The sequence below is a fragment of the Pinus tabuliformis genome, chromosome 6, assembly GCF_031772625.1.
Source record: "Pinus tabuliformis cultivar Carrire ecotype Pingquan chromosome 6, CPIR1, whole genome shotgun sequence".
Taxonomy (NCBI): Eukaryota; Viridiplantae; Streptophyta; class Pinopsida; order Pinales; family Pinaceae; genus Pinus; species Pinus tabuliformis.
The window spans coordinates 2030838096-2030861875 of NC_142292.1; positions in this window are offsets into that span (position 1 = coordinate 2030838096).

Below are 23780 nucleotides of genomic sequence, written 5' to 3' on the forward strand. Positions count from 1 at the left end.
CTTCATTGAAGTCATCATTATGTGGACTGTTGCAATATACCTTGTCATCACTGTATATTTGCTGAGACAGTGATTCTCATTACTTCTTTATTATGTAACCTTTATGTTGCTGAGACTACATCATTCCTTTATCATTTGTACCAAACAATATGATAAATCTTGTAGAGCGGATCTGCTCCAATGCTGAGACTCTTCTTCGCTACGATGACGTTATTGCTTCTAACATCAAGGTTGTGACTGCTCCAAAACCCTAGGTGCAATCAGACCCTACTGCGGCTCCTCTATATGAGACTGCGGCTAAAATGGTTCACATGGGATATTGTCGAATAGTTTACAACACTATTAACACATCCATCGGGATGTTGAATCAGAGTAGATATCATTTCTGCAAGAGGATGATTAAATTCTCAGATGGTTCTGGGGATTGAAGAAGCAACTCAATTCTTTCTCAACTAGCATGAACAACACTGTACTAAATACACTGTCGCTGAAAATTCAGCTATCAAAGCCGAAAACGAAATTCTTGTTTTTTTCCTCTTCCGTAAGTCGATCCACCTCTAACTAAATTTATCATTTATTTACATTTCTTTAAACTCCAAGATCTTTCACGGCTTCTTAGCAGTGATCTGTTTCGCAACAACTGGCCATTAAGGAAAACTCCAGTAAGCGAACAATGCGGTCAGAAAAATTCGGGTAGAAGTGGTGACAATCCAACTGCGGGTTCCATATATGACCTGTGTTTCATAAATAACTGCATATATATATATATATATATATATATATATATATATATATATATATATATATATTTTCGCGTTGAGTCATCGCCCGTGAATCTTGCTGCATAGTATTGTATATATATATCCAATTCATAGATTTGCTGCATCCGTATATAATCTAACTACATGTTTCTGGACAACGGTGCTCCCTTGACTGCGTTCATTAGTGCGAGCAAGGGTTTCTAGATAGCGGTGCTGCATTCATTAATTGACTGTGAGCTTCTGGACAGCATATGTATATAAGTGTGTTCCATCCATGTTGTATTCCTTATCTTACTGCAGCTGACAGCGTATATATGTATACATATCATATGAACAACGTGTAAGGGTAACTTCATAACTGCATATTAATAAATTTATGTCCTGCATTCAGCATAACTGTGTGTAAGGGTTTCCATGGCAGCGTATTGACTGCGTCTACTTCTATCCCTACACCTTAGGTCTCCATTAGGGCATCGTAGATATTAGGGCACTCCTTTTAGATCTCTTCTCCATCAAACCCAAAACAGGATGAAGAGAGATCATGAGAGAGTGAGTGTGTCGAATGACTTAAAGTCTTCTTCTATTTATACTAAAACAAGGATGATGAATAGACACGTCGGTTGGGCTTCTAGAGGCTACATAAGAGCTGGTCGGCTTGATAATAATTAGATAAAAAATATAAATTCATATCTCCATAAATACTTATCGGAATCGGATGATCTTTGGATCAATCCTACACCTCTCGACGAGAGGGATCCAATAAAAATATCAGCTTCCATAAATAAGCTAACCCACATGGAGTTTGGCCCTAGTCGCCAATTTAACAATCATTTCATGAGAGACTGTGTTCAAAAGGGCCCTGTGAAGCTTGAGTATATTCCCACTGATGAGCAGGTTGCAGATATTCTTACCAAAGCCCTACCACGGGGCAAGCATGACTACTTCAGAGACAAGATGAGTGTGGTGAGGAACACCTTCCTCGGTAAGAGGGAGTGTTGAAATTTGGTACAGGAGGACGGGTGGTTCCCTAAGGTTTTGATCTTTGGCCTAGGGAAAAGTGTCCAAAAGAAGTTCATTTTTCTCCTAAAGTGACTTTATAATTTTTATAAAGTCAAATATAATTTAAAAGCGACTTTAAGTGATAAAGTTACTAAAGTCTAACTTTAGAGTGACTTTATTAAATTCAATGAGAAATTATAAAGGAAAAGTGACTTTGGAAATAAATGACTAAGTGGGTCTTTACTAAAGTGGGGTGAATTAAAAATTAGAAAGTGAGATTTAAATGAGTATTTAATCTCAGCCCTAAATCTCAATCTATTTCAGCCATTGGATTTAGGGATCACCCAAAAGTCACTTACGGTTGGATTAAGGGAGGAAAAGGAGGAAAAGGTCATTCATTCTTTCATGAGCAGATTGAGTGAGAGAGAGCAAGAGATCAAGGGAAATATGGACACGGAGGAGAAGGAGGCAACAGCTTGGCACACATTCCAAGGCAGCAGTTTATCAAATCCATACAGATGAGTGAGCACACAGTGAAAGGCAGATATTTGGCACGATTTTCTAGAAATTCATACACTGGTTTATTTGTGGAGGGCATATAGCAGTTGGGCACGATTTTGTAGGAAAATTGTACAGTAAGTTGGGCACGATTTTCTAGGAAAACCATACAACAATTCGGCACAAGAATCGAAGAGGCCGTACATCAAATTTGGCACGAAAATTGAGGAGGCCATATAGCATTTATTGTTGTTTTGTTTTGCTGTTGCTAGTTTTTTAGTTGGCTGTGAGGCAAGGAAAACGAGATAAGTTGTAAAATTTGCTTGCTGATTTTTTTGCTGAATATTTCTCACTGTAAAAAGCATTTTCCAGAAATAAGAAAGAGCTCTCGAACTGGTTTTCCCCAAGAGTTGTAGGGGGTTTTTCCAGGGTCACCTTGACCAAAAATCACTATGTTTAAATGTGTTAATTTATGTTTGTTTGTACCTGCTGATTTTTTATTTATGCATTTTCCAACATTCGGTAAAATTTCTAGAATTTGTGTTTTCAGAAAAAATTTAGTTTTTCGGTTGTTGAATGTATGGATATGGGAAAGGGCATTTAACTATATGGGAGAAATAAGGTGAAACTGAAAATCAGGGTGGGAAATGAGAAATTTTAATAGTAGGGTGGTGCTAAGGCAAGTTGTAGCATAATAAAAATTAGTGACAATAATAAAATTATTTTTACTATAATAAAATAAAACTTGAACCAATTATGTACATATATTTCAAACAAATTCATGAAAATCAATTTATTTATAGGAATTCTCTTTTGAATAGTCTCCTCCAAGCATATTGCAAATCAATCATGGAAATCAGGATGACATTTTCTGGAAAAGAGAAATACGTGAATCGGAAAAAACGACCGATGGCCTTGCGATGCTCCTACTAGGGTTCTTGTGTAAACCCTACCGCCCTTCTCCACTGTGCACACTGCATCCCTGAATCTACCTCCCTTCTGACTCCTTCTCCATGAAACCACCCTCCGGAGGGGTGGGCACGACCCCCTCTCCCCCCATTGGTACCTCTCTTGACAACTTTGCAAGTGCGGATATGAATGCCAGTCCTGGCTCCACCCCATGGGCCTCCCATGTGTAGAGCTATAAAAAGGGTCTCCTTCACCTCTAATTACCTCACATTAATTTTTCAATCCGGGAGCGTTTGGTTATTTCAAAGAGTGATTCAATCTGAGGCTATTTGTCAGAGTAATGCAAGTAGTACAGTGTCCTACAAAATACAAGAGTAAACTGATGCTTGTCTATAACTAAGCTCCTTCAAATGATTAAAGCACACATTCTCAAAATATCAATCAAGGGTCCGACAACAGTAGTCCATCCCTTTGGAAACTGATGGAAAAGGAAACTAGAGCATGGATCACGGGTCTGGGAGTAGGGCAGTAAATGCAGAGGTTCACTACAACCACATATCGTCTCTCACACCAAATTCTGGTAAATGAAACGGCAGATAGAAATGGAACGGAAAATAGGAAATTAAACAGTAAATCTAGAAAGGAACAACAATGCTTAAAATGGAACATCAATCACTAAAACTAAACCTCGTGAGTAACAATCACACTTTATACTATCAACTCAAAAGCTCTTATCGTAACCAAAACTCCAATCGTTCATTATCAAAGCAAATCACACAATCCACTAAAGGAACAACAATAATTCTCAATTATGGAATAGCATGTGAAAGTCATGCACAGAACATTCTAAGAAAGTAATCTGACTTTAATCCCAATCATCAACAGGAATTATAACTGTGTTTCCAAATGGAACAGCATGAACTTTGAATCATAAAGAACACTCCTTTCAGATAATTACCTTAAAACCCATACTTAGCATAGAAGCTTCATAACACAAGGATAACACTGTTCAGTTAAATCCAATAAGATTTCATCCACTCTGAAAGTATTGATAATATAATGCAGAGTCAATGGAAAGAACATTAATGAACGAATCTTAGCAGAGCATGTAATGTAACTTATAAAGCATATCAGATTACCAACTAGTGATGATAAGCAAACCACACAGAAATCAAATCATAGTGATACAGAAGCAAGTGTCCTCCGGGGTCGGGCCCTTAGCCTCAAGGGTACACCGCTTTAAGCTAATCCAGACGCTAAGATGAGATAATCACCAAGTTTATATTAATGCATAAAACAGAAAGTACAATGAGCCAAGTTCAATGAAACTCGATGATCAAAGTTAAGCCTTTGACAAAAAGTTACATAAAAGCCTCTCCCTCAGACTAACAGTGCTGCCCCTTTATATAAGGATAACGGCGGATATGTCTAAGTGGTAAGATAAATAAAGCAGCGATCCCTCAGGATAGAAGATCCTGAGGGATTCGCAAAACTGTTAATCCCTAGTCACTTCTTTCTCTTCTACCGAGATGGTGCCTTTTCCTCCTTTTCCAGACCGGTTTGCGTCAGCTTGCTTTGCCTTGTCTGCACTTGGTCCTTCATCAAAGGGATAACAGTTACCCTATTCTTATCTTCTTGTTTGGAACAATAGCTCCTCATTTCTACCCTTTCCTGCACAGGAAAATGACAATTATCAACGGATAAGTCTTTGCATACTAATTCCACATATTCTACCACAATTCAGTATTGTTTTCCTCATTCATGATGTGAAAGATTCATAAGTCCTATTAAAAAGCCACCAAAATGATCATTAAAAACATACCTTTTTAGTACTCCACACACCCCCCTGCTTACCCTGTTTCATGCCCTCATGAAAACGTTGTAGTTGACATGTAAAGCAGTGAGAGAGTAGGCTGGAGAAGGAATCTCATGTGGAGGCCTACAGCCATGGTGACTGACTAAGTATTCAAAGAACTGGCCTATTTTACCATCAGGCATCTCATATAGGGCTTGATATCCGGGTGCAGGGTGCCAGATAATTGGACTGCGGAATCTATATCCTAACCAGGATGGCCCTGCCCTCAAAATGCGTTTGCCATAGAGGTTCAAACGATTGGCAGCTAACTGAAAATTCTCATACTTAAATGGCTCCCTGAGCTGGACGTTTGGATTAGAGGTTCGGTACCGGAATTTGGCTGCATCAATGCCGAGGTCTTTGATAGAAAGGAAATATTCTAAACTTTGTCGAATGAGTTCCTCGTGCATGGGTCCTAATGTTTCAATGACACCCGGAGTTCTCATAAGGTTTCTATGTGCTCTCCATAGCTGTGCTGAGTCCCTAGGCTCAGCCCTTACCAATAGGTCTAGGCCATTTTCCTATCTCTGAAAATTGTTATAGGCTTTGAGCCATTTAATTTGATTGACCCCGAATGAGATAAATGCTTGCAATTGAATGTCCCCAACAAAAGGGCCAGGGTTCAACTCAGTTTCCTGATCTAGCACGAGGTTATGCTAATAGAATTCACATAGCAATCTCTGAACCTTCACTCCATAATGTTTACAACAATCTATAAAGTCATTGACAATATTAATTTGTATTGGGGCACCTGCTTTAACAGCCTTTATCTTTAATTGCAAGTATCGCTCCAATAAAAACAAAGCATAGTTTTTGGCAGAGGCCCTACATGCTAAAACGTCATTGTATAAAGAACACAAGGTATCCATTTGTTTGATAACAGTATCTAACCTACGGGTTACCTTTGAAACTTTCTCTTGTTCCTTTTTCCACCCTTCAAAGGCCTGGCTTTCAAATTGATTAACATTTCGTAGTTGTTGTTGGAGTTCTTCATACTTCTCATGAGGGACTGTCTGCTCTCTAAGCCTCTCCATCTCTTGTTGAGCCTCTTTCAATCCTTTGTGCAGAGTCCTTGTCTTTGGATCTCTTCTCCATGCATCAGTGGAGGCCGAGAGTTTTACCTGAACTTTCTTATTTCGTTGCTTTAAGTTTAGAACCCTTATCACCCCTGAGGGTGGTGCCTCTGTTTGAATCTCCTTGTTGTCTTTTTCTATTTTAACACGAATATCGGCTGGCAGCTGTTCCTTTTCAAATGGAACAACAGTCTGTCCCTCAGCTTTATTTGGAACAACAGCTGGGCCTTCAGCTTGACTTGGAATGTCAGCTGGGCCTTCAGCTTCATTTGGAACAGCAGTTGGATTTTGGGCAGGGTTTTGATCAACAGATCGATTTTTAGTCCTCCACCGTTTTATCCTGCGGTTTCTTACTGTAGTGGTCATCTTTTTCTTACTGGCGGTCTTCCTTGTCCTCTGCCTTGCTTTCAGAATCCTGATCTGCTAGTGGAGCTGGGCTATTATGCTCAATAACCTCCGTTGTTCCTTTCGTAATTCTATAATTTCCAACGTTTTGTTAGAAGGAACAACAACCTTTTTGCTGCGTTCTAGGCCTTGACTAGTCCCTTGATTTTTCTCCTGGGGTACTTCTTCACTATGTTGTGCTGGCTGTTCTGGGGTAAGAACCCTAGCTGATTCTGTGGCTTTTCTTTCTATTCTCACTTCTTCTGGAATTTCTTCTAGTGCTGTGGGAACAGATTGTTCCCTCTCAGTATCTCCTGTCTCTTTTTCATCATGAACGGGCAGATTTCCTTCCTCTGACTCTTCTGCATGTGGTTTTTCAGGAGCATCTTCTTCCTGGGGTTTGTCGCGGAGGTATGGTGCAGTGAAAGGTTGGCCATAGCCACCCATGTTGGCCAAGATTGCGGCCAATTCCTCTTCTCCCACTGGGTCCTATGGTGGGCTACCTCCCTGCTGTCCCATTTCCTCCTCCTGCCTGGATTGTCCATCTTCTGCCTCAGGATGCTCAATTTCTATTTTAGGGTTCTCGGCTTCTATCTCAGGGTGTTCAACTTCTGTCTCAGGGGGCTCGGCTACTTCATCATTTTCTTCTTCGGATCGCTTAGCCTTCTCAGCCTCCCCTTCCTTTTCTCCTTCAACTTGTTCTTCTTCTATCTCTAGTCGTGTGGGTTGTTCATCCTTAATTACCACTGGCTGGCTAGTGCTTTCCTGGAGTTTTTCCAACCTTCCTCTTATTCGGGCTAACCAGACTGATTTTCTGTGTTTCTCTGGCTGTTCCGGTGTCTCAGTGTAATGCTTCCGTTTTTCTGACTCCTGGCGGGTTTCTGGTCGTTCGGATGTGCTTGCAACAGGTTTTTGTTTTCTTAATTCTCTACGTTTTTCCAATCGTTTTGGTGTGCTTAGAGTATGTTTACATTTTGGGGAAGGTGCTGTCACTCTCCCCTCTATTATTGCAATTAATTCTTTCCAGTTGCTTTGCTGCTGGGTAAGACTATGACTAACTATTAGTCGAATTAATCCATGGTGGCTGACAACTGATTCTACATGCCTTTTCCAGGCTTCGTGCGACGTCATGGAGTAAATAATTCAAAAGTGCAGGAAGGTTTACAGAGCATTTATGTTTTAAAACAACTAAGAGTTTAAGATGTTGTGGCCTTACCACATCTTTTCTCCCCTCGCATGTGATTTAGCTTTGCACTGTTCTTGCTAGTTCTGGCCAGGGTTCTCCTAGCGTTGCTGGTAGGACTCCCTTCCCTTTAACTGTTAAGCTCTGGCCTTCATCCTGGAAAATTTCCATGATCTTCTGGAGTCTTTCCTTCTTCCATGTCCATAGGGGTCCTGTGGCTGGTTGTCCCGAGACTTCGGCAATTATGTCGTCGGTGACTGCTATTTGCTTCCCCCGCACCGTGGAGTGATCCTCCTGCAGATTCTGTAGAAATTCCATTACTAACATTTCATTGGACTCGTTCAGGCGACTAAGATAAGTCAGCCACCTTGCTCTTTCCAGGATCTCCTGAGCAGCAGTGGAGACTGTCAACTTTTGTGGTTCACTTCGAACTGCCCTACCTCCCGTGGTTTCACTATGAATTCACAATGGAACAGCAACCAAGTGTGCTGTTTGAAACACAGGGAGAGTAGTAATCGTCGGATTTGGAAAAAAACACAGAGTATGTAACAGAAATGAGTTATGAACAGCAACATGTATATAAAAAAATAGAGATGTCATGCTGTTAAACCGTGCCATTTCCTATTATGCTATCTTTCCTGAATAATGAGTTGACACAAAACCCGGGGAATCATGAGGTGAACCTCCCCCCCGCAATGCAATAGGCTGCCCCAGCCATCAAAGAAAGGATCGGCACCCCGATCTATAACCAAGTCATAAAGGAACAGCGTATGAACATATGCCATGTTTAGAAAAACAATTGTTTGCTGAAATCGAGGCGTAAAGTTGGATCGCTTATTATGTAAGAGGCTCTTGTGCTATGATGCGAGGCCAGGGATAGGACGTTTGTCGTACCTGCCAAATCTGAAGTGGTCATTGTCACCTCCTCTGCCATGATTGGTGTAATAAATGTCCATGCGGTATATAAATCGGGAGATAATATATGATTAGTGTCTAGGATATAAGAGACAAAAGAGTATTATTATCCTACCTATTGGGGTAATTAATGTGACGTCAATACCATTAACAGTGCTTTGCGGCCGACAGGTGTCCATAACCTTGGCAGAGTTGTTTATTTCACCCGCGGAGCCATGATCCTTTATGTGCATATTAAGGAATGCGATGTCAAAGTGTAGGTCATTATGCTGGCTTGGTAGCCAGGTAGCCATAATGCCATTCACGAGGAGGGGGCGAAAAGTGGAGAGGCCGGCTCGTGATGAGACATCCTGTTCCAAGTTTTTTTCTTTTATTATACCTTTTGGACCATATCACTGGTGTGGTGGCCATAGTGGGAATGCCACTTCGCTTCCATCCTCATAATCATGGTAGGCTAGCTCTTGATGAGACCCCGTATCCTGCATTTGACAATTTATAATTCATTTGCTTTTTGTTTCTCTTTTTGATAAAGTACTATTCCTTATATGTCCACAAAGGGTGGTTCAACACTCCTTAAGAGTAGGAATGGTGGAAGAAGTCTTATCATCTCAATAGGAGGATATAAACCCTTTGCTCTTATTCTTGAACAAAATCAAAGAAAAGAATGGCATGATAAAAGATAACCAATCAGGGCAAGATTGATAAGACAATGATAGCAAAATATAAGTACATCATTCCTTTTGTCCTCTTACCAATACATAGCCTTATAAAGATAGCGATTTATAATTGCCTGATTTCAGTGTGTTGTGATTTGGATTCATTGCATAAGTGCATTGCTTGTCTCTAAAAGACTTTGAAAGAATAGGGGCAAGAGGCATCCTTACTTAGACCAGCAAGAGGTTAGCTGTGTCACAAAGAGAGAAGAAGTATACTAGATGAATAAAGGAGCATGAGTTCAAAAAGTGAAAATGCCGTTCCTTTGAAAAAGAAACAGCAGAACATAGCAATGCCATTCCTTTTGAAAAAGGAACAGAAAAAATCAAAATGTGTTGTTCCGTTTGAAAAGGAACAATAGAAAATCAAAATGTGTTGTTCCTTTTGAAAAGGAACAACAAAAAATCAAAATGTGTTGTTCCTTTTGTAAGGAACAACAGAAAATCAAAATGTGTTGTTTCTTTTGAAAAGGAACAGCAGAAAATCCAAACGTGTTGTTCCTTTTGAAAAGGAACAATAGAAAATCCAAACATGTTGTTCCTTTTGAAAAGGAATAGCAGAAATTCCAAACCTGTTGTTCCTTTTGAAAAAGAACAACAGAAAATAAAAACGTGTTGTTCCTTTTGAAAAGGAATAGCAGAAAATCAAAACGTGTTGTTCCTTTTGAAAAGGAACAACAGAAAATCAAAACGGGTTGTTCCTTTTTAAAAAGAACAACAGAAAATCAACAAGTGTTGTTCCTTTTGAAAAGGAACAGCAGGAAATCAAAGAGTTATGTTCCTTTCGAAAAGGAACAGCAAAAACATGCAAATGCTATTCGGCAGAAAAATTGAAAGTTTGAAAAAAATATTATGTACAAATTTTGAAAAGAAATAGATGGCTTAATGAATTATGGGTGAGGAAGATTTCTCTTCCTCACCTAAGATTTCCATATGAGCGTCTCTGCGTAGCTGTTGGCAGAAGGATTCCTGAGTGAGTGGTTTACAATAGAGGTGAACTTGGCGGCCATTCACTTTGAAAGTATATCCAGACCCATCAATGGTAGTTAAAGTGATGGTCCCATTGTCGTGTACCTTCTGGATTTCATATGGTCCTAACCAACGAGTCTGGAGTTTCCCAGGGAAATCCTGCAACCAAGAGTCATATAATAGGGGCCAATCTCCTTCATGAAAAACTTTGTTTTTGATAAGGGCATCATGCCATTTAGCTTGCTGTTGTTGAATCAATGTTGTATTTTGTAGTGCGGAGAGCCTGATTTCGTCCAATTCGTTGATCTGTTGTAGTCGATTAATCTGTGCCTCAGTTAAATCTAAGTTGACTTCTTGTGATGTTCGTAATGTTTGGATTTCAAATTCTATAGGGAAAATCGGTTGTTTTCCAAACACTAGTTGATAAGGTGAGTAACCAGTGGTGCTTCTCCATGTTGTTCTATAGGCCCAAAGTGCTTCTGGTAGTCGGGCAGCCCAGTCACGCCTATGTGAGGCAATGGTTTTTGTTAGGATCGATTCTATTATCTTATTGCTGCTTTCTACTTGTTCGTTAACCTGTGGGTGATATGGAGTAGTAATTTTGTGCTGGACATGATAATTATTAAGTGTTGCTGCTAATCTATGGCCAGCAAATTGTGGTCCTCCGTCTGTGATTATTTCCCTTGGAATGCCATAACGTACAAATAGATGGAAGAGGAACTGTATAAAAATTCTTCCATGGCCCTAGGCAATGCTTCTGCTTCAACCCACTTTGTGACATATTCTGTTGCCACCAAGATATATGTTCTCTGATTTGATGAGGGGTTGATGGGTCCAACGAAACCAAGAGCCCATCGCTCAAATGGTTCGATGACTAACTGAGGTTTGAGGGGCATCTCATTAGCTTGACTAGGACGTCCTGCTTGCTGGCAGCTGTCACAGGTTTGGACAAATTTCTTTGCATCTCTGAAAATCGTGGGCCAGTAATATCATGTCTGTAATACTTTGTGTCTCGTTCTACGCTCAGCGAAGTGTCCCCCACATGGTCTGTCGTGACAGGATTTTAGAATGTCAAAGATTTCATCTTCTCGAACACATCTCCTAATATGCATGTCTGCCCCTGTATGAAAAAAATAGCCCCCAATCCAGGAAAATTTAGTACTCTTCTGAACAATTTGTTTTCGCTCATTAGGGGTTAAGTGTTTTGGTAGTTTTCCTACTGCAAGGTAATTGGAAACATCAGTATACCAGGGTGTTTGAACGGCAACAACAAATAGATGTTCGTCCAGAAACTGATCTTCAACTACTGCTGCATCAACTGGCTTTGGCATTCTTGAGAGAAAATCGGCTACAGGGTTCTCTTTGCCAGGCCGGTCCTTGATTGCAATATCGAATTCGTGCAATAAAATCAACCATCTAGTTATTCTGGCATTTGTAATAGGCTTATTTGCTAAGTATATTATGGCGGAATGATCCATATACAAAATAACAGGATAGCCTGTAATATAATGTCTAAATTTATTGACAGCATGTATTACAGCTAGGAATTCCTTTTCAGTAATAGTGTAATTTAATTTAGCAGGGGATAATTTTTTGCTAATATAATAGATAGCATATGGTTTTTTATCTTCTTCTTGCCCAAGGACTGTGCCAATGGCTGTATCTGAGGCATCAGTTGATATTTGAAATGGCAGGTACCAGTTTGGTCCTCGCAGGAATGGGGCTGTAGATACAAGCTTCTTTAAATCCTTGAAAGCATGTTCACACTTGTCTGTCCAAAGAAAATCAACATTACCAGTTAGTGCATATAAAGGTGCAGCAATATGTGAATAATGTTTTATAAATCGTCTACAATATCCAGAAAATCCAAGACATCTGCGTACCTCTGTTTGAGTAGTAGGAGTGGGAATAAGCAAAAGTATTTGGATCTTGGTCAAGTCTACCTGAATGCCGGCTGCTGAAATATAATGTCCTAGAATAAGTCCTTCAGTCATCATCATGTAACATTTTTCGTGACTTAAGCAGAGCCTGGTAGCTATACAGCATTGTAGGACTTTTTCTAGGGTATTTAGTGCTGGATCAAAATGTGAATAATGTTCTATAAATCATCTATAATATCCAGAAAATCCAAGACATCTGCGTACCTCTGTTTGAGTAGTAGGAGTGGGAATAAGCAAAAGTATTTGGATCTTGGCCAAGTCTACCTGAATGCCGGCTGCTGAAATATAATTTCCTAGAATAAGTCCTTCAGTCATCATCATGTAACATTTTTTGTGACTTAAGCAGAGCCTGGTAGCTATACAGCGTTGTAGGACTTTTTCTAGGGTATTTAGTGTTGGATCAAAATCATCTCCATAGGGTGTGAACTCATCCATATATAATTCAAGTCCATCATTTATTAGATCTGCAAAAATGCTAAGGATGGCCCTTTGGAATGTGGTGGGAGCATTACATTGGCCAAATGGTAGGACCGGGTAGGCAAATGTCGCCCAAGGACAAGTGAAAGTTGTTTTGTCCTAGTCTTCAGGGGCAATCTGAATCTGATTGTATCCACTGAAGCCATCCATCAAGGAAAAGAATTTTTTTCCTGCCAGAGTATCTAGCACTTGGTCTATGAATGGGAGTGGAAAGTGGTCTTTTTGTGTTGATTTATTGAGTTCTCTGTAATCCACACAAATTCTCCATTTCCCATTCTTTTTTGGTACAGCCACAAGTGGAGAGACCCATTTACTGTCAGAAATAGGATAAACAAAATTAACATCTAACACTTTCTGAAGCTCCGCTTTAACCACATCTTTTAAATGAGGATTAAGTCTTCTATGCGGTTGACGGACGGGTCTACCATGTTTTCTATATAAATGTGGTGTGTACACAAATGTGGGTCGATTCCTTTCATATCAGGGTAATCCCATGCAAATGCCTGTTGATATTTTCTTAATACATGGATTAGCTTAGTTTCTTGTTCAAGTGTGAGGTTGGCATTGATATTTAAAGTTTTTCCCGGTTCAATTTCCACAATTTTACTATTTGTGACAGAAGTAACAGGTATTGTTTGATCATGTGTGTCTTTCAGAGGATATTCCTCTAATTCGTTATCAAATGTTGCTTCTATCATGTGACATTGTGTGCAGGATTCAGTTTGACTGATGAAATTATTAATGGCATCATCTTCTGTTTGATCTTTAAAATCAAGTGCCTCTTGCAACGTCAATGGAGATGTAATGTTATTAGTAAGGTATGATACATGATACTTGTTAGTTCTAATTATTGTGAGACTTGGTTGCGTTGGAGGGTATAGAACCAAATTCTTAATATCAAGTCCTCTAGTTATGGTCATATTTCCTTGCCGGCAACCAATGTAAGCATCGGCGGTGGCAAGCCAAGGCCTTCCTAAGATTAGCGGGTGTCCATCAAGTCGGGTTTTTGGATTAATTATCAGGAAATCGGTCGGATATTCCCAGGAGTCTACAGAGACCATGACATCGTGTAGAGTACCTTCCGGTCTAATCACAGATCGGTCAGCTAATTCTAACAAACTAGAGGTAGGTTCTACAGATTTAATGCCGACAGGTGGTTGTTAAAATATTGATTGCAGCTCCTAGATCAACTAAGGCATTAGACAAGGTCTGACCATAAATTTAAACAGTTACAATTGGATTTCTTGGGTCTTCATATTTGATGGGTGTTTCTTTCCCGGATAAGAGATCAGATAAAGTGTCGACTACTTGGACTCTTGGATTAATTGTTATATTCCTCCTTGGTTTCTTTATGCACAATTCTTTAATAGTTTTTGCATATATAGGAATGTCTTGAATGGCTTGGACGAATGGGATTTTTATGTACAAATTTTGTAATTCCCCCAGAATGTCAAAGTCAGGGTACTGTAAAGGTCGAGGTATGACTAATCGTTCTGGGAATGGGGGAGAGGATGTGGTTACTTGATTATGAGACTGCTGATTATTTACATCCTCTCGTTGCAATTGATGTTCTCTTACTAACTGATCTTCATTATGAACTGTTTTATCTCCCTCATTTTGAATGATACGTCGAGATCGTAATTGGAGATCATTACACTCCCGTAGATCAAGTCCTATTTCTGGTGACTCAATGATTTGAAGAGATTGGACTGGTCTGTTATTTGGATTGGGGTTTGGTTGGGCTAGGAGCTGCGGTCTCAAATTAGACTGGGGATTTTGTTGTAGAGTTGGCAGAGTAGATTGAGGGAGTGGAATAGTTCCTACTGGCTGTTGCATCGGTCTTTGCTAGTTCGTGTGCCAGGATGAACTTTGTGAAGTAGGGGGTGTCCATTACGGAGGATATGGGCTATTTTGCCAATATGGTGAATTATAAGGGAACTTCGGCCAACTAGATTGATTTGGATGATTCAGCCATGGGTTTGAAGAAGGAAACGGTGGTGGTGACCAATTTGGGAATGGGGGTAGGGGTTGATTTTGCCACATATTATATTGTTGAGCGTTATATTGTGGAGGCTAACAAGAAGAGGTTGGGTCTGAAAACATACCAGATTGTCTTTGCTGCCACTGGCGGCACTGGTTGATCCAGTACATTGATTCTGGTTCTTCCTCTGCTTCCTTATATACTGCCTTTAATCCAGGAAGTGAGGGGAAGCTTTCCGTAAGATGATCGTTTGTACAGATGGCACATGTTTGGACTGTATCCAGTGGACACTCCTTGTGGCTATGTTTTTTTCTGCATCGGGGGCACAAAATTGCCAAATTCTATTCTGCCTCCATCTACTTCTGCTTGGCCTGCAAAATATCAAGTTGTGTAGTTAGTGTCCCCAGAATATCAGTTTTAAAATTTTCCAATAAATTTCCAATCTCCACACGCATTACTCCTTCTGTTGCTACCTTATTGTCTCTTGCAAACCGATCATATTCTGCCGGTTTAATTCTTGTGCTGCCTCTTGAACTCCTGATACATAGATCAATATTGTCAGCAAAATTCTCTTGATAAATATCTCCTTTTCCCATAATGTTTAATGTTTCGATCCACTGTTCTTTCATGCCCCTTATCAATGCAGTTTTTAACACATTATCAGATAAAGGTAGTGATGCATAAGGATATCTTTGTAAATTCTATAGAAAACATTCCACATATTCCTCTAATGTTTCGTTTGGTTTGGCTATCATTTGAAATATTTCATCTTTCAATTCTCTAGACCTACAATAATCCTGATTCTTTTTTAAGAAGGATTCTTTCATCTGATCCCAATTGTTGATGACCCCACCACCTAGTCCCATAAACCATCTTAGAGCAGCCCCTTTTAATGTTGAGGGGAATAATTTCAATTCTTGGGGATAGGTTGTGTAATCATGTCCCCTACACAACACATCAAATTCAAATAAAAATGCATCCGGATCTTCTGATGTAAGACCGTGAAATGTTGGGATATGTGGAAGAGGGATAGCTTTCACGGGTGCATTTGCTACAGAATCCACTATAGGATATTGTAATGTAGAGGTTTGAGTATTTGGCTGATTCTGAGCCATAGGATCAAATATGTGCCAATAACCTTCTGGGATATCTAGGAGGGTACTCCTAGGTTGAGAGGGAACAATTTTATTAGGGACAGTTTTAACAACACTTCCTTTATCTAGGATAAGAGGAATACCTGATGTTTTAGGGGATTGAGTTCTTTCAATAATGATTTTCGTAGCACTCCCCTTATCTGGGCTATTTACTGGCTGATCTATTCCAATGAGAGATTTTGGTTCTTCTGTTTCCCCTGTTTCTCCTCCTCCTTCACAGAAGTTACTAAAATTCCCTTCCTGCAATAGTTCTGGAGTAGAATTTTCAATTTCCTGAAAGTCCTGCTCTTCAGTTTGACTATGCACCTCAGCAAAGGCTACAGATGGTGATCTTGTGGCTTGAAGGGAACTAGTAGGCTGCTTAGAAATGGTTTTCCTTAAACTTACTGATGGCTGAGATTCTGTTTTCTTATAGATTTCGTTTATGAAAGTTGTTCGGCCAAGGGTCACCGGCCCCTTGGCTTTTTCAGGTTTGGATGGGAGCTTGATATTCTTTTCTAGTTTTTTCTGCTTAGACATGCACTCAAATATACTGCTAAGTTCTATCAATCAAAGCTAAAGCAAATCTGTTAGGAAAGCGGACAATGGAGCAGGGCTTTTACATGCTCCGTACGTAGGTTCTTACCTTTTGTTTTTAAAATCCAACTCTTTCCTAGCAGGTTCGTACACCACTCTGAAGAAACAAATGGATACACTCTTTCCCCGGCAATGGCGCCAAAATGTAGAGCTATAAAAAGGGTCTCTTTCACCTCTAATTACCTCACATTAATATGTCAATCCGGGAATGTTTGGTTATTTCAAAGAGTGACTCAATCCGAGGCTATTTGTCAGAGTAATGCAAGTAGTACAGCGTCCTACAAAATACAAGAGTAAACTGATGCTTGTCTATAACTAAGTTCCTTCAAATGATTAAAGCACACATTCTCAAAATATGAGTGAAGGGTCCGATAGCAGTAGTCCATCCCTTTGAAAACTGATGGAAAAGGAAACTAGAGCATGGATCACGGGTCTGGGAGCAGGGCAGTAAATGCAGAGGCTCACTACAGCCACAGATCGTCTCTCACACCAAATGCTGGTAAATGAAACAATAGATAGAAATGGAATGAAAAATAGAAAATTAAACAATAAATCTAGAAAGGAACAACAATGCTTAAAATGGAACAACAATTCTGAAATGGAACAACAATCACTAAAACTGAACCTCGCGAGTAACAATCACACTTTATAATATCAACTCAAAAGCTCTTATCGTAACCAAAACTCCAATCGTTCATTCTCAAAGCAAATCACACAATCCACTAGAGTATCAATAATTCTCAATTATGGAACAGCATGTGAAAGTCATGCACACAACATTCTAAGAAAGTAATCTGACTTTAATCCCAATCATCAACAGGAATTATAACTATGTTTCCAAATGGAACAACATGAACTCTGAATCATAAAGAACACTCCTTTCAGATAATTACCTTAACACACATACTTAGCATAGAAGCTTCATAACACAAGGATAACACTGTTCGGTTAAATCCAATAAGATTTCATCCACTCTGAAAGTATTGATAATATAATGCAGAGTCAATGGAGAGAACATTAATGAACGAACCTTAGCAGAGCATGTAAAGTAGCTTATAAAGCATATCAGATTACCAACTAGTGATGATAAGAAAACCACGCAGAAATCAAATCGTAGTGCTACAAAAGCAAGTGTCCTCCGAGGTCGGGCCCCTTAGCCTCAAGGGTACACCGCTTTAAGCTAATCCAGACGCGAAGATGAGATAATCACCAAGTTTATATTAATGCATAAAACAGAAAGTACAATGAGCCAAGTTCAATGAAACTCAATGATCAAAGTTAAGTCTTTAACAAAACGTTACATAAAAGCCTCTCCCTCAGACTAACAGTGTTGCCCCTTTATATAAGGATAACAGTGGAGATGTCTAAGTGGTAAGATAAATAAAGCAGCGATCCCTTAGGATCGAAAATCCTGAGGGATTCGCAAAACTATTAATCCCTAATCACTTCTTTCTCTTCCGCCGAGCTGGTGCCTTTTCCTCCTTTTCCGGACCGGTTTGCTTTAGCTTGCTTTGCCTTGTCTACACTCGGTCCTTCGTCAAAGGGACACCAGTTACCATGTTCTTATATTCTTCTTTGGAACAACAGCTCCTCGTTTCTACCCTTTTCTGCACAGGAAAATGAAAATTATCAGCGGATAAGTCTTTGCATACTAATTCCACATTTTCTACCACAATTCACTATTGTTTTCCTCATTCATGATGTTAAAGATTCATAAGGCCTCATGAAAAGCCACTAAAATGATCATTAAAAACATACCTTTTTAGTACTCCACACCATGCTTCCGATCTTTCCATTGACATCGTTGGCAACTCTGCTACAGGCTCTGTGGCCGCTAAAGACAAGGGCATAGACCAAACTACCTTAACATCATAGCTAAACGCGTCCTCAGCTACATGCATCCGCAAAGCTTCAAAAATAACCAAAATAGATATCCCCAGTCAACAAATCAACGACCAAATCCAATATATGAGGGATCATGCACTCATAAGCAAGTTCTTAGGACTCTGGCCTACTGAAAAGGCCTTGCAAGGATGGATCGCTTCCAAATGGAAGCGCAAAGGACAAGTTACCCTACAGCTTGGTCCCAAAGGCTCCTTCACTGCTACTTTCAATTGTATGGAGGACAGAACTCATATCTTTGAGCAAGGCTCATACTTCTTCAACTCTGTAGGCCTATACCTTCGTTACTAGATTGAGTGATTCAATCTAGACAAAGAAAATTTCAACTGGGCTCCAGTATGGATCCGAATGTACTCTCTTCCCCTGGAATACTGGGGCGAGGAGACCGTAAAGGACATAGGCAATGGGCTGGGGGTTTTTATCAAGGTCGCTGAGGAAACTAAACATCGAAGATACACCTCCTATGCCAAGATCTATGTACACATGCATCTGGCCAAAGCACTCATGGTCTCGGTAAGTCTATTTCATGATGATTTTGAATGGTTTCAAACAATAGACTATGAGCATGTTCCTTTTCGTTGCAGGAAATGCCATGAACAAGGCCACCTTTTTAGGGATTGCCCACTGAATATTCAGTCTAAGGCCCCTGTTACTGAGACTAGCAAAGATGCTGAGGCATTTACAAAAGTCACCAGTCGAAGAAAGCATGCCAAGAAATCTCCAGTTGCCCCAGATAATCACAAGAAACCTGAAACACAGAATAGCTTCGAAATCCTGACCTCTCAAAATAACTTGGAGGATCACCTTTCTATCCCTCCTTCTTCAGATCCACCTCCTACTTCACCCCCTTCTCTTCCAAAATCTTCAGCTCCGCTCTCAGCCTCCAATCTCACCATCATCCCCACCTCTACCTCCTCTGATAATAAAGATCAAGATATAGCCCTTCAAACTTCCAACATGGAGATAGATGCAGCTCTAGCTCTCAACATCCATCAAAAGCCAAACGAGGAAGAACAGAACATACTGATACTCATGGATGAGGAACCAGAGAGTGTAGATTTGGGAGGTTTGGTCATTCTCAGCCTGGAAACGACGTGTCGAAAAAAAGAATTCAGTGCTATACCCCCCTGGCAAATCGAAAGAGTTGAATTAGTTTTAGCTAGAGCACAGCATAACAAATGTTTTGGTATTTAGGCAAGCAATCCTTGGGATGGAAAAAAAATACTGAAAGACACAAAGAAACGCGAGTGTAAAACATATCTGCAGAGGACCATTATTATTGGAGAAATCCTGGTGGAATGTGGTAGATTCCCCAAGCTGACCATTTTTTTTAAATCTCTTCCCAACTGTTCCTCATGATGCTCATCTCATGGAATGTGAGAGGGATTAATAGCCCTGCAAAACACAAAATGTTAAAAAATATGATCCAACAAGATAAGCCTTCATTAGTCTTTCTACAAGAAACAAAATGCAATAGCACTGCACTGGAAAAGATTCTAAATAAAGCCTAGTCGGGATGTTGTTCAGTCTCTGTGGATGCTTCAGGGGCTTCAGGAGGGCTAGCAATCATGCGGAACCCTCAAGTTCTCTCCCTTTATGATTTTCACACCTCACACTACTTTATTCAGACAACTTTCCACCTAATCGGGACCAATATCCATGGTCATCTCTCTAATGTGTATTTCCCACAAGATTTACCAAAAACGTTGGATCAGCTAGACACTCTCACAGCTCTCAACTCTGCCAGGAGCTTTCCCCTTTGAATATGTGGTGGTGACTTCAACATCATCATAGCTTTGGAAGAAAAATCAGGAGGAAGATCAAGGCTAGAAGGTGAGAGCATCGGCTTCAAAGACTTCATCCACATAAATCATTTAATGGACCTACAAACTTCTAATGGTATGTATACATGCACCAATAAAAGAAGGGGACCACAGCATATAGCATCCAGGCTAGATCGATTCCTTATGTCGGATAATTCCATTCACCTGGGTGGGGACTTTCATGCCTCCATCATGCCTCAAGTGGGCTCTGATCATTGGCCCATAATGCTATAGTGGTTCCGTCCAGGCTCTAAGTGCAATAGACCTTTTCGCTTCAAACCAGTTTGGTTTTCTCATCCTAACTTCAAAGAAGTAGTTAACGATGTCTGGAAACCCTTCACTCCCCTTGAAGAGCCAAGATGTTCCATTTTCAACAAAAGTTAAAACACTTCAAACAAGTTCTCAAATCATGGAATCACACTCAGTTTGGTAACATTTTTTACCATTAGAAAGTGCTGGAGTAGCAAATGTACACACTGCAATAGTGTATTATCTCTGAGGGAAGAAGAGAAGACTATGCGCAATAGGAGCAGGCCCTCTTGACTAAGATTGAAGCACGAAGGCAACAAGAAGAGACCCTATGGCGTCAAAAATCTACAATCAGATGGCCTAAGGATGGGGAGAAAAATAAAAAATTCTTTCATAGGTCTACCATTCAAACGAGAATGCACAATAACATTCCCTTAATTAATAATAGGCAAGGGGAGTGTTTGGAGGTGCATGAAGAAGTGAAACGGGAATTCAAAGAATACTTTCAGGACATTCTCCGGGAGCCCCCGGGTTGCAGAAATCAAGCTATTCAATTTATTACGCAGAAAATTCCTAAAATCATCACCGCAGACAACAACAATATGCTTCTCCAGCCTATCTCTCTGCAGGAAGTGGAGGACGCAATAGCCCAACTCAAGGATGGAAAAGTGCCTAGCGCTGATGGCTTCACAGCCAACTTCTTTCATGCTTTTTAGGAGAATATCAAAACATAGGTCTGGGAGCTCATGGAGGAATCACGATCGATGCATTGGATCCTTCCTTCCTTAAACATGACCTTCATAGCGCTCGTTCCTAAAGTAGAAGAATCCAATACACCTGATAAATATAGGCTTATCGCACTCTGCAATGTAATCTACAAACTCATATCTAAAGTCTTGGCGAACAGGCTCAAACCTCTTCTCCCTCTCCTCATTTCGCCAGAGAAGACAGGCTATGTAGAAGGGCGCCATATTCTGGATGGTATCATTCTTTCACATGAAGTGATCCACTCACTCAAGATTCTAAAAAATCCAGGTATGATTCTCAAATTAGATCTTTCTAAAGCTTTCGATAAACTCAGCTGGACCTATATTAATCATATGTTACTTGCATTCGGCTTCAATGCTACCTAGACTCGTTGGATTATGAATCTTATTTCCTCCCCCTATTTCTCCATCCTTCTTAATGGTTCTCCTTCCTTGCCCTTTCATCCCTCCAAGGGTATTCGTCAAGGCGATCCTCTCTCCCCGTTCCTTTTTGTTCTCATGGCCGAAGGACTTAGTCGCCTTCTTCATTCTGCTATCAATTCACACTCCTTAAAGGGCATTTCTCTGCATGGTCAACCCCCCATCTCTCACCAACAGTTTTTCGATGATAATATTCTTAGATATCATTTTGGGATTCAACTGCGTTAAGTAAGTCATTCACGGATGACCATTTCCATGAGAGGTAGTCGTAACTGACTAATTTCTCATGATTTTTGAATAGTTCACTTAGCACTCATTGCATCGGGTGATGCTCACAGGGGTGAAGAAGTGGGATAATATTCTTTTCGGCCATCCATCATTCCAAGAGGCCTCTTCCTTCAAGTCCCTACTCAATCTCTTCTCAGAAGCTATTGGCACCATTATCAATGCCTCCAAATCCCAGCTCTTCTTCTTCCATACTCCCATTCTCACTCAGACAAATATAACCATGATTTTGGGCTTCCCGATAGCTATGCTTCCTTCAAAATATCTTGGAGGTCCCCTATTTGATTCAGCCATCAAACATGCTTCCTGGAGAACCCTCTTTGACAATTTAGAAACCAGGTTCTCCTCTTGGACCTACTGCTCGTTCAACATTGCTAGCAAGCCTATCCTAATCAAATTCGTTCTCCAAGCCATGCATCTGTACTTATTTTCTATATTAGCAGCCCCTAAATGGGTTCTTAAAAAAATCTGCCATCTTCAAAGAAACTTTCTTTGGGGTTCCTCTAGCCACAATAGAAAATGGGCTCTCGTCAAATGGACAGAGTTTTGTCTTCTGAAGTGAGCTGGTGGGCTAGGTCTAAGGGATCTCCACCACAACAGTAATGCCATGGGTGCCCACATCTGGTGGAACTAGATCTCCAAACCGCACACTCCCTGGGCACGTCTCTGGCAGGCCAAATATTCTCTAGGCAGTCCAATGGAGGATCTCATCCGCATCAGCACGACCACCCCTGGCTCGCTGATTTGGAAGGCGGCCAAGAAACATAGTGCCTTTATTCAACTGCAAAGCTTCTGGGAAATCCACTCGGGTACCACAACAATTTTTTGGGAGGACTCTTGGCAACAACTTCGCAAACTCGCCTCTCTCTTCCACAAACCTAAGTGGCAAGCAACTATGCAACACAATTATCAAATCCATGTCCATCAATTTTGGCAGCAGTAATCCCCTCAAGGTTTTCAACTTTGGAGAATAGCTAACACCTGGTAGGCTAACTGGCAGGAGGAAACTTATGAAGAGATCGATGAAGAGCTCAAACTCAGGAAAATTAAACTCTCTAATCAAGAGGACAAAGTGCGATGGGGATATACACCCAAAGGTATGTTCACTACCAAGGAAGCATACCAAATTCTCTCTCAACCCACGCAGATCATAAAGGATTAGCTATGGGATCAGGTTTGGCAACCAAGTATCTGGCCTAAGGTCTCTACTTTCCTTTGGCTACCAGGCAAACAATAGATCCTCACTTGGGAAAATCAACAAAATCGAGGATTTACTGGGACTTCCAGATGTCCCAATTGCAATCTTCACATAGAGACCATCTTGCATCTCTTGGACACCTGCCCATTAGCAGCTCAACTTTGGGAGAGAACAATATAGTGCAACAGAAGAATGGGTAGACATGTGGGAGATATTTTAAACACCATCAGGAATTGGCCTCGGCATCCTTTCCAAAGTCTACTACTCAATTCCCTCTAGAACCTGTTACCAGGCTTTGTCTATTGGATCATCTAGAAGGAAAGAAATAATAGGATCTTTGAAAATCACAGCACGCCCCTTGACACTCTTTGGCTAATTCTCAAACAAAACCTTCAAGAAACTCTAGCTCTAAGGCACTGGCAAGACTCAGATTTGCTAGCTTCACCATTGGAATGCCTCATTCTGGACAATTGGAACCTGGACCTCACTTTTTTAGCTCAAATGAAGCCCAGCTCCTCCATCCACACTGAGTCTCCCCAATTCTAGTCTCCTCCTACCATCCACTCTTATAAATTGAACTTTCATGGAGCTGCTAAGGGAAATCCTATACTGGCTCGTTATGGTGGTATCTTCAGAGATGCTAAAGGCTCTGTTCTGCACATATATCATGGTTCGCTTTGGAGAGACACCAACAACACTGCCGAACTTGAAGGCTTATGGAAGGGCATTTGTATAGCAGAAATAGAAAA